Consider the following 15,888-nt stretch of genomic DNA (forward strand, 5'->3'; position numbering starts at 1 on the left):
CAAAAAAAATAAAACAAATCTTAAAAGTGTGAAAGGGAAAGGGACAGATGTAAAAAGAATTAGCAAAACGTTGACCACTGCTGAAGCTGGGTGATGAATACACAGGTGTTTATTTTAATGTGTTCTCTACATTTGTGTTTTTCTGGTTTGGTTTTGTTTGAATTTTTATTGATTTTATTGGGGTGACATTGGTTAATAAAGTTATATAGGTTTCAGGTGTACATTTGTGTGTTTTTCATATAAAAATTTCATATTAAAGCCAACAAAAAAGGCAAAGTTGTGCTAGTAAGCCAGGAATAAGTCAACATTATCAGCTTCTAAAATAGGTAAATCTTCTTACATCTAACATTTCATAATTCAAATTATCAAGCTAAATAATTCAACAAAGTTGGCTTTTCAGCATTTTATAGTTTTCAAAATAAGGAAGCATTTCTATAAGGTTGACCTTAGGTCTGTTTTGTCTAACCTTGACCCAGTGCTTTCACATATACATCTTCCTGACAATTCTACTTAGCATGCTGGAGGAAGAACGGGCACCTGTAGCCCCAGACAGCCGGGACATTAGGAGGGACTTGCAACTAGGGAATGCATGCTCCTTCCCCTTGACGGGCACATATCCTGACTGCCATTACCTTCTCCCACACCCTCCCACTGCAGAGCACCAGCCTCTGTCGCCTGTGTCCTCCAGCCCAGATTCTATCATCTCTGATGGCATGCCTGTCCTTTCACCATGCCCTCAGGATCTCACTCTATAGCCCTGGTTCCCCTATGGAACCCTTCTCCCAAGCCCTACCCTCGTCTCTTTCCCTAAACACATAAATTCCCTGATGATCACCCAAGAAAAAGCCACCTCTGCTCTCTCGCAAGCATCCCAACCAGAAAAGGGCTCAGCATTCTCCTAGGTCCCAGGGCTATTTTAAAGGCCACCTTATGCCTTCATTCTAAAACCTCTATTTTTTATCTTTGCTACAGGGAGCAGATTTGTCTTCCCACCTGCAACAACTAAAAAATAAATAAAAGGGTAAAACATATGGAATGGTTTTCAAGACAGTAGACACCAGGCAATTAAGAACAGTGGTCCATGACAAAAGAGAACCAAGAGGAGCCTTTTCACCCCCCAGCTTTCCGCCTGCCTGAAGAGTAGTGTCCTGGGCCACAGCAGAGGAGCAGGTGGAACCCAGCAGTCTCTGGAGCCAAGGCACTGGTGTCCACACAGAGAACACAGGAGGGGACAAGGCGGCACGGAGCTGTGCAAGCTCCAGTCAAGCACTGAGCAGCACACGTGAGGCAGACCTCTGCGCCAGGAAAAGCAGCACTCTAAAGGGTTAACGGGAACAATCCTTGGAGTTCACATGGAGCCAGGGACAGTCATACTTTCTCCCAATCACAGTGGAAAACTTCCTAATTCTCAGGGCACTGGACAAAGTACTCAGAAGACTTTTGCCTCAGGCTGGGGTAAAATCAGCCCTAGATTAAACATTACTCTGTTCCCACCTAACAAAGCTTAAAAGTAAGACCCACCAGAATCAAACTGTTTCCAAGTAATTTAAGCACATCCCAGAAAAAAAAAGGTAAAGAATATTTATAGAAATAAAAAATACCTAGTGTCCAACAAGATAAATTCAGAGTGTCTTGGCATCCAATCAAAAATTACCAGGCAGCCCTGGCTGGTTTGGCTCAGCGGTTAGAGCGTTGGCCTGCGGTCCGGAGAGACCCGGGTTCGGTTCCCACTAAGGGCACGTACCTCGGTTGCAGTTTGTCCCCGGCCCTGGTTGGGTTGTGCGGGTGGCAGCCACTCGATGTGCCCCTTTCACATCGATGTTTCTCTGTCTCTCTCTCTCTCTCTCTCTTTCCCTCCCACTCTATCTGAACAAAAAATGGAAAAATGTCCTCCGGTGAGGATAAAAAAAAAAAAAAAATTACCAGGCATGCAAGGAAGCAGGAAAACACAAACTATAATAAAGAGAAAAATCGCCCAGCTGGTGTGGCTCAGTGGTTGAGCGTCAGCCCATGCACCAAGAGGTCTCCAGTTCGATTCCCGGTCAGGGCACATGCCCAGGTTGTGGGCCTGATCCCCAGTGGGGGCTGTGCAGGAGGCAGCCAGGCAATGTCCTCTCTCATTGATGTTTCTATCTCTCTCTCCTTCTCCCTTCCTCTCTCTCTAGAAATCAATAAAGGAAATAATAATAATAATAATAATGATGAGAAAAATCAATCACAACCACCCACAAATGACACAGATGACAGATTTAGTAGACGACATTTAAACAGTTGTTATAACTGTATTCTGTATCTTCAAAAACCTTGAGGAAAGATTAGACACGTTAAATGGAGACAGGAAAGATACACAAAGACTCAAATAGGATCATAAAAATACTCAATCCAAGAAAAGGCAGAAAAAGAGGAAACAGGAACAAAAAACACACTGTACTTGTCCTGTATAAGCCCCCACCCAAGGGCGTCTTGAGTGGAACCACCTCACAACACAGGTTGGTTCTGCTTCCTCCTCCCTACCCCGAACTCTCTGACCATCAACACTCACCACTTCCTAGATATGCTGAGGGTCTCTCGCAGCTAACACTATGCACAGGCCCCGGCTGCCCCTCCTCCCACCCTCCCTACTTGGCTGCGACCTGCCTGCTCTTCAATCCAAAATTCAACCACTCATGTCAAGCTTTCCCGAGTCCTTCCTCAGAACTCACACAAGGGTCTGCTTACACCTATTTTAGAGAATCACATTATAGTAATCTGCTTTTAAATATTTTTATTTATTTTAAATTACAAAACATGTTTAATATAAACAGTAGGACAAATACCCATATATTGAGATTTAATAAATGTTTACAGTTGTTCACATATGCCTCCTACTTAAAAAACAAATAAACACACATTTCTAATACATTGAGGAACCCACAACACACTCCACTTCCCTCCTCTTCAAAGATAATCATTAACTTGCAGTATCATAATTGCATTCTTTCACTACTCATGTATCTAGAAGTACATAATGCACTGTTTGAAGAATATACTGAAGTACTTTTATTTTTTATTTTATTTTTTTATCATCACCCGAGGATATTTTTCCATTTTTTGTACAGATAGAGTGGGAGGGAGAGAGAGGAAGGGAGAGAGAGTGAGAAACATCGATGTGAAGGGACACATCGAGTGGCTGCCACCCGCACGACCAACCAGGGCCGGGGACAAACTGCAACCGAAGTACGTGCCCTTAGCGGGAACCGAACCCGGGTCTCTCCGGACCGCAGGCTGACACTCTAACCGCTGAGCCAAACTGGCCAGGGCTGAAGTACTTTTATAAACATATACATGTGCTCTCCATTTTAAGCTCAGCTTTGCGTTTTAGAAAATTATCTATACCAATACAGGTAGTTTTAATTCTTACATTTTGCATACAATAGGCACTATTCCTTTGTATACAAAGGTTATTTTGCCTATATCCCAGCTGAGGCACTCCCAGGTTGTTCCTGATTTATCACCGTCACAAACAAGGCCGCCTGGACATCTGGACATGCGTCCTTTTGCAGTGACTGTTGCCCAGGTTTTATTCTCTTGGAGGTGGAACTGCTGGGTCACAGGACAGACACTGCCCGGTTCGGCAGACAGGAGCCAGTCACCTCCAGAGTGCTTCACTGCATCCATGCGCCAGCCCAGTGCAGCTCAGCCTGCAGGCAGTTCACCACAACCCCAGTTCACAGGGCAAAGTCCCAGGACTGGCCCAGGCCACAAGACTAATAAATGTCAGTTCTAGAACTTGAACCCAGGTTGGCGGACAGCAAAGTCCATGTTCTCCATCTCTATATGACACCAGATTCTGACCCAGCCAATAAAGAGGAAAAGGAGGTATCCACGCAAGTGCAGAAGGAGTAATGAAGGTGGAGAGAGATGAGGTACTATCCAGGGCTGCATGGTCTAGGGAGGGCCACGGGAAGAACCGAGAAATGGACAGAGCAGAATCTCATAGTCTTGAGGGGGAAACGAGGCCCTGGAGAGATAGAGGGGCAGGTCTTCAAACTGGAGCAATCATTTCTTTGTGGGGTGACAAAATGTTCTGGAGTTAGTGGTGATGGCTGCACAAACTTGTAAGTATAAAGTTACTAAACTGTACACTTTAAAAGGGTGGATTTTAGGGTATGTGACATATACCTTAATGAAAAAAAAGGAAGCAGTCAGTGGGCTGACAGGTGGAAGTCCAATTCCCAAAGAGGAGCTACAATTCCCGAAAGGCTGGACTATCGATAGCAGCCCGGACAGAGGCCACTCGGCATGCAGAGAGGGAAGATGAACAGAACCTCACCCCAAAGAGCCTGACCCCCAGCTGAGAAGACGGCCCTGGCCCTGAGGCCACTGTGAGGGATATGGGGCCGGGGAGGCACACAGCATCCTATCTTCCTGCCCTGAAGACAGAACCACCCTGTTTCCTGTGCTGTGGGGTGTCTCTGTAAACGGATAAAAATACTAACCTTCTAGGGTGGGTAAAAGGGCTGACTGGGGTAATACTCAGTGCTTGGAACCAGTCCTGCCCCGGGAGTGCCTGGTGTAGTGAAAGACATAACTTCTACAAAGGTGTTGTGCCTGGTGGCTGGAACCTCAACTCTAGATGCAGCTGCCTGGCCCGAAGTTCGGCCCACCACTTACTGACCTAACTGCTTAAACTCTCTGTGTCTCAGTCTCCCCAGCTGTAAAACGTACATGATGATAGTGTATACCTCAGCGGGTCAATGTGAATATGAAACAAGATAAGCTGTACAAAATGCTCAACACAAGCCTGACAAACAGTGAGGGGGTTGTTGATCAGAGAAGGCTTCCCTGAGGAAAACTGGCTTGAGTTTCACTCACTTTAGATTAACGGCCACAAACCACAAGTGAACATTAAATATAAACCTAGCTATCCTATTCTCTCTTGGAAACTAGTTTCCTTCTCTTAAAACAATTGTGAAAAATTTCAGATGAGCATGAATTCTGTATAGCTCCTTATATCAAGAAGTAAAGCCCTGGCCGGTTTGGCTCAGCAGTTAGAGCATCAGTCTAGGGCATGTACCTCGGGTGCGGTTCGCCCCCGGCCCTGGTCGGGTTGTGTGGGAAGCAACCAGTTAATGTTTTTCTCTCTCTCTCTCTCTCTCTCTCTCTCTCTCTCTGTCTCTTTCTCCCTCCCTCCCACTCTATTTAATGATAAATGGAAAAGTATCCTCGGGTGAAGAATTTTTTAAAAAAATAAGTAAAGTCTATCTGCCCATCCTGTGACTCCTGTGACCTGCTGCAACCAGCAGAGAAGATGGGATGATGGGGAGAGAGGGACAGGTACAGTTCTGAGCCTCAGCTTCCAGAGGCTTCACAGTTTCCACCTTCAGCCTCTTGGAATCCTGTGATCAGTGTGTAATCCTGTGATCAGGCCTCCCCAGGGTGACAGGACCCTGCAGAGGTCTGAAATCCAGCCAAGGCCCCAATCATATAAGGAAGCAGAGAGGAGCCATCCAGCTGGACCCAACCGGAACAGGGCTCAACCCACAAACTCGTGACCAGAGATGAAGATGGTTGTTTTAAGCCACTAATGACTGGATGGTCTGCTGCAGGTAGCTAATTTAACTACCATCTTATTCCTTCTGCTCTGCTTTCCACCCTCCAAGGTTCTTACCTCTGAATTCACAGAAAAGGCAAAAGGCCTCAACTGGGACCTCTCCCATTCCCTGCCTTCCCTCCTGTATGATGGAAACGGGTCCTTGCTCCCAAGAGCCAGCACCTCCCCGTTCGCTAGTCCCCAGCCTTCACACCTTCCCAGGCCGCTCCTCTGTGCTTCTCCCTCTGGAACATGCAGTGCCCTTGGCCTGTGTGCACACGAACACTGCACAGACATACCCCGCCCCACAGACACCTCCAATCCGGTTCACAGCAAAGCTTCCTCAAGGAACTGATTGCTCTTACTGTCCACAATCCCTCTCCTCCTCCAGCCTCTCCCCATCATACCACCAAACTGCTTTTGTCAAGGAAGCCGGTCACTACCAAGGACTACCTCTCAGTCACCTCATTCAACATCACACCACCTGAGATGGTGGAAGTAACAGCCTCTTTAAGCTCCCTGACACCACACCCTCCTGCTTTCCATGGCCCCCAACGCTACCCCGTCAGCCTCCACTTCCTCTACAAGCAGGTGTGCCCCCCACACTCAGTCTGGGGCTCTCTTCCCTCCCTCTGGTACACATAATTTAAGGTTTAAAATTCTAGTCTGGCTTCTGGTTCCAGAAGTGGTGAAGCAGCTTGCTGATAATAATGATAAACTCTGGACAAAATATTTAAAATAGTTATTTGAAGGTAGTAGAGAACAAATGAAGACACGCAAAAACTGGAGGGAACAGAATGACAGGAAGAAGGGATCAGAAAATGAGCTCGATGTTGAGGGCACCTCCACTGCTCACAGAGCTGGGCAAAGTGCTTAGGTCAGACAGTGCTTACCGTCAACTACCAGAGGAAAAGAGGTCAGGGCTACAGAATGGCTGAAAACTTAAGGGGAAATCCAACAAAGAAGGAAAAAAATCTCCAAAATCTGCACTAAAATTCCTCCCAGACCTGGCCAGTGTGGTTCAGTTGGTTGGACATCATCCCATGCACCAGGAGGCTGGCAGTTCGATCCCTGGTCAAGGGCACATGCCCAGGTTGTGGGCTCAATCCCCAGTGGGGGGTATACAGCATACCAATGGTGTGTTTTCACTCTCTCTCCAAAAATCAGTAAACTATTAAAAAAAACAAACAAAAAAAAACAACTCCTCCAAAATCCTTGGCTGACTCCTGAGTTGCAAATGGTGGGATGAGATGCCAAGAAACCAAACAGAAAAAAAAAGGTCAATTCACAGAAACAGTAGAAAGTGGCTGCCAGGAGTAGGGTGTGGGAGGTAGAAAGAGGTTGGTAAGCCCTGGCCAGTTTGGCTCAGCGGTTAGAGCGTCGGCCTGCGGTCCGGAGAGACCCGGGTTCGGTTCCCGCTAGGGGCACGTGCTTCGGTTGCAGTTTGTCCCCGGCCCTGGTTGGTCGTGCGGGTGGCAGCCACTCGATGTGTCCCTTCACATCGATGTTTCTCTCTCTCTCTCCCTTCCTCTCTCTCCCTCCCACTCTATCTGTACAAAAAATGGAAAAAAATATCCTCGGGTGAGGATAAAATAAATAAATAAATAAATAAAAGAAAGAGGTTGGTAAAAGGAGCAAACACTCAGCTATGAGATGAATACGGTCTGAGGACCAAATGTGAAACATGGGAACTGTAGCTGATGACATTGTATTGTGTAACCGAAATTTGCTAAGAGGGTACAACGTAAATGTTCTCACCAAAATGTGTGTGTGTGTGTGCGTGTGCACGCGCATGTGTTGATGAATATGATAACTAACTAGATGGGGAGAATTCTTTCACAATGATGTACACATATATAAAATTATGTACATTAAATACCTTACAGTCTTATTGCTCAATTAATTATACCTCAATAAAACTGAGAGAGAGACTGACGGACTAAACAGAAGACAGCTATTGTGAGGTGAAAGAAATGAGCAGAGATTTCGTCAGTTGTCCAACACTGGAAGACAGAATATAGAGTTTAGATTCTGTCAAATTAGAAGGGTTTTCCATTAAAACCTCAAAATTGCCACACCTTAGGAGTAAAAACCATGTTCCAGAAACAGGGCAAAAACAAAACAGATCCACCCTTAAAGCTTCTACAGGATTGAAATGATCTCCCAGTAATTTAACAGCCGCCTCTACCAAAACCTAACACACTTTATGGGAAGATAACCCAAAACAGAATCTCTAGAATGGACTGTCCACAATGTCCATTACACAACAAAAAGTTACTAGACATGCAAAGAAAAATGTTACCCATGATCAAGAGAAAAAAACAATCTGCAGAACTCACAAATGACCGTGTTGCAACTGGCAGATGAGAACTTCAAGACAGCAATTATATATATGTCACAGGATTTGGGGGGAAAAGGGGCAGAAGGGATGAGCAGGTGGGAAATTAGCAGAGATTTGCAATTTTGAAAGAAGAACCAAAAGGAAATGCTAGAATTAAAAATACAGTACCTGGAATTAAATGTCACTGGACAGAATTAATAACAGTGAACACAGAGAAGAAAAGCAATGAATTTACAAAATATACTCATGTAAACAGTGAGAGAAAATAATTTTTAAAAGACAGCCATGTTAAGCACCTGTGGGACAATATCCATCTAAAACAGGTATCACTGGAGTGCCAAAAGGAAAGAATAAGACAACAGCCCAAAAGTTTCCAAAGTTGATTAAATACATCAACCCAGAGAGCCAAGGGTTGAAGTAAATCCCAGGAAGGACAAACACAAAAACACCAAACTCAGAAAATTACCATCAAACTGAAAAGGGAAAAAATTTAATAGAAACAGACAATTTACTTAATAAAAATAAAGTATCTTAAAACACAGCAGGAAAATATATCAGGGGAACAACAGAATGACAACAGACTTCTCACCAGAAACAAAAGACTCTCAAAGATAATGAAGTAACTTCTTTAAAGGACTGAAACAAAAAAACTGTCAACCTCAAATTCTATATCCAGCAAAAATATCCTTCAACATTGAAAGGTAAATAAAAACCTTTTCAGACAAACAAAAGCAAAAGGAATCTGTCTCCAGCACACCCACAATATAAACAATGAAGAAAGAGCTTCAGGCTGAGCCCCTCTGGTGTGGTTCAGTGGACTGAGCATCCTCCCAGGGACTGAGAGGTCCTGGGTTCGATTCCAGGTCAGGGCACATGCAGGGGTTGCAGGCTCAATCCCCAGTAGGGGGCATGCAGGAGGCAGCCAATCTATGTATCTTTCTCACATCAATGTTTCTATCCTTCTCTCCCTTCCTCTTTCTCTAGAAAAAAAATCAATAAAAACATATTTTTTAAAATGTTAAAAAAAAAAGTTTCAGGCTGAGGATAATGATCATCTAGAAACGTGATCTACAAAAACAATGAAGAACTTACTAACTCATTTTATGGGGCCAGTTACCCAGATACCAAAATCAATGATATCATCTGAAAATAAAGTTGTGTGTAAGCAAATGTCTCTTATGAATATAGATGCAAAAGTCTTCAACAAAACCTAGCAAACCAAGTCCAGACACACATAAAAAGTCCAGATACACTACACCAAGGGAATTTATCATAAAAATGCAAGGCTGGCCCTGGCCAGTTTGGCTCAGTGGTTAAAGCATGTGCCCACAGATGAGAGAGTCCCAGGTTCAGTTCCCGCTAAGGGCACGTACCTCGGTTGCAGTTTGTCCCCGGCCCCAGTCGGGGTCGTGTGGGTAGCAACCAGTCGATGTCTCTCTCATGTCGATGTTTCTCCCTCTCTCTCTTCCTCCCTTTTTCCCTTCCGCTTTATCTGAAGAACAATAAAAAATGCAAGGTTGCTTTAACATCTGAAAATAAATTAATATAACACACCATATAATGATTAATAGCAAAAAGGACAGAAACCAAATGATCATCTCAATAGATGCAGAAAAGGCAATGGACAAAATCCAACACCTTTTATGATAAAAATATTCCATACAATAGGACTAGAACACATCTTCCTCAACCACTGAAGGCCCACTATCACCATTCCTATTCAACACTGGATTAGAGGTGCTAGCCAGTACAACAGTGCAAGAAAAAGAAAAGGTATAACAATTGGGAAAAAAGTAAAACTATCTTTATTTGTACATAATACGATTATGTAGATAAACAATCCAAAGGAATATATATACACACTATGAGAACTACGTGAATTGAGCAAAGTTGCAGGATACATGATCAGTACACAAACCAACTGTGTTTTTGTACATTAACAACAAATAATTGAAAAACAATATAAAAATATTTTAAATAACATCTAAAATATCAAATATCTACAAATATAATGAATGAAAAAAGTGTACCATCATACTGAAAACTACAAAAAAACTGCTGAGAAAAATTAGAGATTTAAATAATTGGAAAGATATACCATGTGCACAGATCAGAAGACTTGACATTAATTCAGTTCTAAAATTAATCTATAGATTCAATGTAATACCAAACAAACTCCCAGCAAAAATTTTTGTACAAATTGAAAAGTGTATCTAAAACTGGCAGAAAATTTTGTAAAGAAATAAAAGTGAAGGTCTTACAGTACCTGATTTCAAGACTTACCATTAAGTTATAGTAATTCATACAATGTGGTGTAGGCACAGGATAGAAAAACAGACCAATGGGCCCTGGCCGGTTCTGCTCAGTGGTTAGAGCATCAGCCTACAGACCAAAGAGCCATGAGTTCAATTCCAGTCAATGGCTTGTACCTTGGTTGTGGTTCAGTCCCCGGCCCTGGTTGGGGTCGTGCAGGAGGCAACCAATCGATGTCTCTCTAACATCAATGTTTCTCTCTCTCTCTCTCTCTCTCTCTCTGTCTCTCCCTCCCTCCCTCCCTCCCTCCCTCCCTCCCTTCCTCCACTCTGTCTGAAAACAAATGGAAAAATATCTTCTGGTGAGGATTTAAAAAAAAGTTTCTTCTAAAAAAAAGAAAAACAGACCAATGAACCATAACAGAGAAATAAGCCTACATACACAGTCTTTTTAACAAATGATACTATAATGATTACATAACCCATATGGAGGGAAAAAGTACCCTGATTCTATCTCACCCAAAAAATTACATGGGTCATTCAGAAAGTAAATTAGCCCTGGCCAGTGTGGCTCAGTTGGTTGGAGCGCCGTCCTGTACACAGAAAGGTCATGCGTTCAGTTCAATTCTGGGTCAGGGCACATACCTAGGCTGAGGGCTTAGTCCCTAGTTGGGGCATGCACCAGAAGCGACCAATTGATGCTTCTCTCTCACAATGATGTTTCTGTTTCTTTCTCTCTCTCTCTCTCTCTCTTTCTCTCTTTCCCTTTCTCTAAAATCAATGAACATGTCCTCAAGTGAGGATTAAAACAAGAAAGAAAGTAGATCAATATTTGCTTGGAGGTGGAGGGACAGGAAAGGGTAGGCAGGATCCCAAAGGGGCATGAGGAAATCTCAGAGGTGATAGATACGTATGCTATCTTGACTGTGATGATTTTAAATGCATATACATGTATCAAAATGTCAACAAAGCTGTTAAAAAGAAAAAAAAATCATAAATCTAAATACAAATGCTACCACTATAAAGCTGTTACACACACACACACACACACACACACACACGAAAATTACTGACATATTTTTACTTCATCCGAACTGAAATTTTCTGTTCATCACAAGACACCATTAAGAAACAAACAAGCAAACGATGAATAGGAAAAAATATTCACTCCTCACTTCCTCTCCTCCTCCTACTCCCTCACAGTATATGTATACATACATATCCATCATAAAGGACTCATAACCAAAATATATTTTTTAAACTCCTAAAAATAAATAATAAAAGGACAAATAATCCAATAAAAAAGTGAGCTAAAGACCTGATACTTCACAAGAGACATACAGATCGCCAACAAGCACATGGAAAGCTACTTTGCCACTGTTATTCATCAGAGGAATACAAATTAAAACCACAGTGAGATTCCACTACTACCTGAATGGCTAAAATGAAAAAGACTGACAACCTTGCCTGGCTGGTGCTGGTGTGACTCAGTTAATTGAGCATGGGTTCCATGCACCAAGAGGTCACCAACTGGATTCCTGGTTGGGGCACATTTGTGCCTAGGTTGTGGGCTTGATCCCTTTGGGGATGTGCAGGAGGCAGCCAATGGATGATTTTCACATTGACGTTTCTATCTCCCTTTCACTTTCCCTTCCCTTCTGTTCCCAGAAGCCTGAAACATCAATCAGAAAGAATATATGTACCCCTATGTTCACAGCCGCACTACTTACAGTTACTAAGATCTGGAAACAGCCCAAGTGTCCATCAGTAGATGAGTGGATAAAAAAGCTGTGGTACATATATACAATGGAATACTATGCAGCTGTTAAGAAAGATCTCTTATCCTATCTTGTCATAGACGGACCTAGAGAGCATTATGCTAAGCGAAATAAGCCAATCCAAGAAAGACAAATATCAAATGATCTCACTTATTTGTGGAATATAATAAACAAAATAAGCTGATGAACAAAACAGACCCACAGACAGAGAAAAGAATACGGTTCAGACTGACAGACCTCAGATGAGGGAGGGGGGATAGATGAACTTATATGCATGTATGCGTAACCAATGGACAGAGACAAAAATGCTGGGTGTGGGGGTGGGGTGGGGAGGAGGGTGTCTAGGGGGAAAAAAGAAGAAACATCTGTAACAAAAATAAATAAATATTGGGGAGAAAAGCACAAACTACAGATACAGGCATCAAAATCAACAAATCACAAAAACATTATACTAAGCAAAAGGCAGATACAAAAGAGCATACGCTTTTTCTTGAAGTTCAAGAACCTGCAAAATTAATCTATATTTTAGAAATCAGGAATATGATTGCCTTGAGATTTTTTTTTTTTTTTTTTTTTTTATCCTCACCCGAGGATATTTTCCCATTTTTTGTACAGATAGAGTGGAAGGGAGAGAGAGGAAGGGAGAGAGAGAGAGAAACATCGACGTGAAGGGACACATCGAGTGGCTGCCACCCGCACGACCAACCAGGGCCGGGGACAAACTGCAACCGAAGTACGTGCCCTTAGCGGGAACCGAACCCGGGTCTCTCCGGACCGCAGGCTGATGCTCTAACCGCTGAGCCAAACTGGCCAGGGCTGATTGCCTTGAGATTTTGAGGGCTGGTGTAATAACTGAAAACGGACACAAATTTTTAGGGTTAACAGAAATGTTCTATATCTTGGCATGAGTGATGGACATAATGGTGTATACACATTTGTTAAAAATTCATCAAGTTTAGCCTGGCTGGTGTGTGGCTCAGTGGATTGAGTGTTGTCATGGACTAAGAGGTCCTGGTTCAATTCCTGGTCAGGGCACATGCCAGGGTTTCCGGCTTGGTCCCCAGTGGGGGGCATGCAGGAGGCAGCTGATTGATGTTTCTCTCTCACATGGATGTGGATTTTTGTTGTTTGTTTTTTTAAATTCTCATCAGAAGATATTTTTCCCTTTATCTTCAGATGGGGTGAGGAGGAGAAACATAGATGTGAGAGGGACACAAAGACTGGCTGCCTCCCACAGGATCCTGACCAGGGCTGGGGACCGAACCACCACCAAGGTACTGCCCTTGACCGGAATCGAACCCACAGCTCTTTGGTCTTCGGGCTGACGCTCTAACCGCTGAGCCAAACTGGCCAAGGTGGGAATATTTTTAAAGAAATAGCCTGGCACCCTGGCTGGTTTGGCATCGGCCTGTGGTCCAGAGAGAACCGGGTTCAGTTTCTGCTAAGGGCATGTACCTCAGTTGCAGTTTGTCCCCGGCCCTGGTTGGGTCGTGTGGGTGGTAACCACTTGATGTGTCCCTTTCATGTCTATGTTTCTCCCTCTCTCTCCCTCCCACTCTATCTGAACAAAATACTGAAAAATGTCCTCGGGTTGAGGATCAAAAAAAAAAGAAATAGCCTGGCTGGTGTGGCTCAGTGGTTGAGTGTCAACCCATGCACCAAGAGGTCGCCAGTTTGATTCCCGGTCAGAACACTGCCCAGGTTGTGGGCCCAATCCCCAGTGGGGGGCATGCAGGAGGCGACCAATCGATGTTCTCTCTCATTGATGTTTCTCTCTCTCTCCCTCCCTTCCTCTCTCTTTCTGTAATATCAATAAAGAAAAAAAAATTTTTTTAAGGAAATAAAAGACTGTACAATTGCATATTCTGTGCGAAAAAGAGGTCTGGTTGCTTGTATGTGGATATGCCATGATTTCTAAGAGGAAGCGATGGCTGAGACAGGGTGAGAATGAGACTGACTTCCTGATACAAACTTTGGATCTTTTGAATTATATTGTGTTCAGATAACCATGTGCATAACCCACTCATTTATTTATTGTGAGCTTGGGGAAGTTATTTAATTTGTATGTGCCTCCCTGTTCTCATATGAATATTAACAGTAATGTTAAGAGTAACTACATCAAGTTGTTTCCAGAATTAAACAATTACTGGGTTAGATGTCAAAACGCAGAATTCAGCACCAGTTTTCACTCTCTAGTTTACAGTAAATTCTGCGCAAGTCACATGCCCACTCTATGTCACAATGTTGTATCTCACAAGGATACAAGACTAATAAAAGGCACTGAGATGGTATAGATAACACACTTTAAAAAGTACCTGGGCTTGTTTTTCTAAATAACACCACACGCGTGCGCACTCACAGAAGTGCCTGGTACATAATCAGCCATTACTATTATTTAAAACTTTAAAACAGTACTTTCAAGTTAACCTGTTCCTTGACCAAAATAAGGGGGAGGGGAGAGAAAGCTTTAGTCAGCCTGCCTGGGGTACAAATCCTATTTGCTGTAGAGCTCAGTTTAAGTCCTAGGGTTCGTGGGAAGACTAAATGAAAGGTCACATGAAGTATTTAACACCGCAGCACACGATAAATGGTCGATCCTCGTGCTGTGTGAGAGAGAGGAGAGAGGGAACCGCATTCCCAAGGCTTCAACCACCAACCGCTGCTGGGCTGTGCCTGCCGCCTGGCCCTCTGGCTCGACTCTCCCGGGGATGCCCACTGCGGCCGGCCTCGTCCAACGGCAGTGAGTCCCCACGCCGCCGCCCACCGTGAGCGCCTGTCCCATCACCTCGAGTCCTTCCCGAGATCAGCAGGTCCCAACAGCTCGACCCCCAAACCCGCCAAGGGCCACCACGGTCTAAAGCACACCAGCACTGCCCGCACCTCGTCCCAGGCCCCGGTCCGCAGCGCCACGGGGCACGGCCCGCTCCCCTTACCCTGGCGCACGCGGCTCGCCGGGTCCTGGGGGCGCCTCGGGGTCTTGGCCGCGGTGGCCCGCAGCCCAGCAGGCTCTGCCCCGGCGGCCCCGCTGCTCCCACAGCCGCTGCTCCTCCCCTCCGGGGCCGGGCCGAGGCGCTGGAGAAGCCCAAAGCGGAGAGGGGAGGCAGGGACGAGAAGGCGCCGCGGGCCGGGAGGCCAAGGGCAGGGCAGGAAGAGGCCGGGGAGGCGCCGGCGGGGTGAAGGACAGGCCGAGCAGGCCACAGGGACGAGACGGGGGTCCGGGCACCACGTGCGGAGGCTGCGTGACGGGCGGACACCGCGGGGGCGCGGGCAGTGCTCGGAGCCCAGCCGGGAGCGCTCGGAGCCCAGCGGCGGGCGGCGGGGCAGCAGGGCCGCGGAGGGGCCGGGCGGCAGGACGACACGGCGGACGGCGGACGGCAGCGGGGTCGCGGAGGGCCGGAGGGCGGGCAGCGAGCGGGGCAGCGCGGCGCCCGCCGGCAGGGCCCCTCACGGCCGGGCACGGGAGGAGGGCGGCTGACAGGACGGCCGCGGACGGGGCGGCACCGACGCGCGGACGGAGGTGCAGAGAGGTGGGGGGACCCTGACGGGCGGGCGCACGGGGCGAGCACACTTGGCATCTCTCAGGGGTCACCGCCGGGGCAGCGAGGGGCACTGACGGAGGCGGACACGCCCGGGCACAGGCGGGCGCAGGAGCCCGCGGGCAGCCGCACTCACCTGCCCCGCGGGCCGGGCGTCGCGGCGGCTCCTCGGAGGCCCGGGTGGAGGCCAGGGCGTTGGCGGAGGCGAAGCCCGGGCGGCCTGGGGCGGGCCGCACACACATGGGCCCGGCCCGGCGTGGCGCCTACGGCCTCGGCGCCCGCGGTCACTGCGCTGGCCGGCGGGCGGCGCGGGACCGGCTGGGGCCGCGGGCGGCGCTCGGGTCACTCCAAAATGGCGGCTGCGGCGGGCGGGCGCGCGCACGCCGGCGGCGGGGCGCGCACGCTCGCG

At 46.3% G+C, this 15,888-nt stretch overlaps 1 protein-coding gene across 5 annotated transcripts in view; it reads right to left on the reverse strand.

Moving 5' to 3' along the window:
* The window catches only part of PPP6R2 (protein phosphatase 6 regulatory subunit 2), a 72,664-nt gene extending 57,008 nt beyond the window's left edge, over positions 1-15,656 (reverse strand). For 2 of the 5 annotated variants that reach the window (XM_036278265.1, XM_036278268.1), the window contains exon 1: positions 15,616-15,652. The gene's annotated coding sequence lies outside the window, so the exon portion shown is untranslated. Of the gene's footprint in view, positions 1-15,615 lie in introns of all 5 variants that reach the window. The other 3 variants (XM_036278266.1, XM_036278267.1, XM_036278264.1) reach the window with 3 other exon arrangements.
* Between the last annotated feature and the right edge of the window lie 232 nt (positions 15,657-15,888).

Source organism: Molossus molossus, unplaced genomic scaffold (genome assembly GCF_014108415.1).
Source record: "Molossus molossus isolate mMolMol1 unplaced genomic scaffold, mMolMol1.p scaffold_m16_p_26, whole genome shotgun sequence".
In the NCBI taxonomy this organism is placed as follows: domain Eukaryota; kingdom Metazoa; phylum Chordata; class Mammalia; order Chiroptera; family Molossidae; genus Molossus; species Molossus molossus.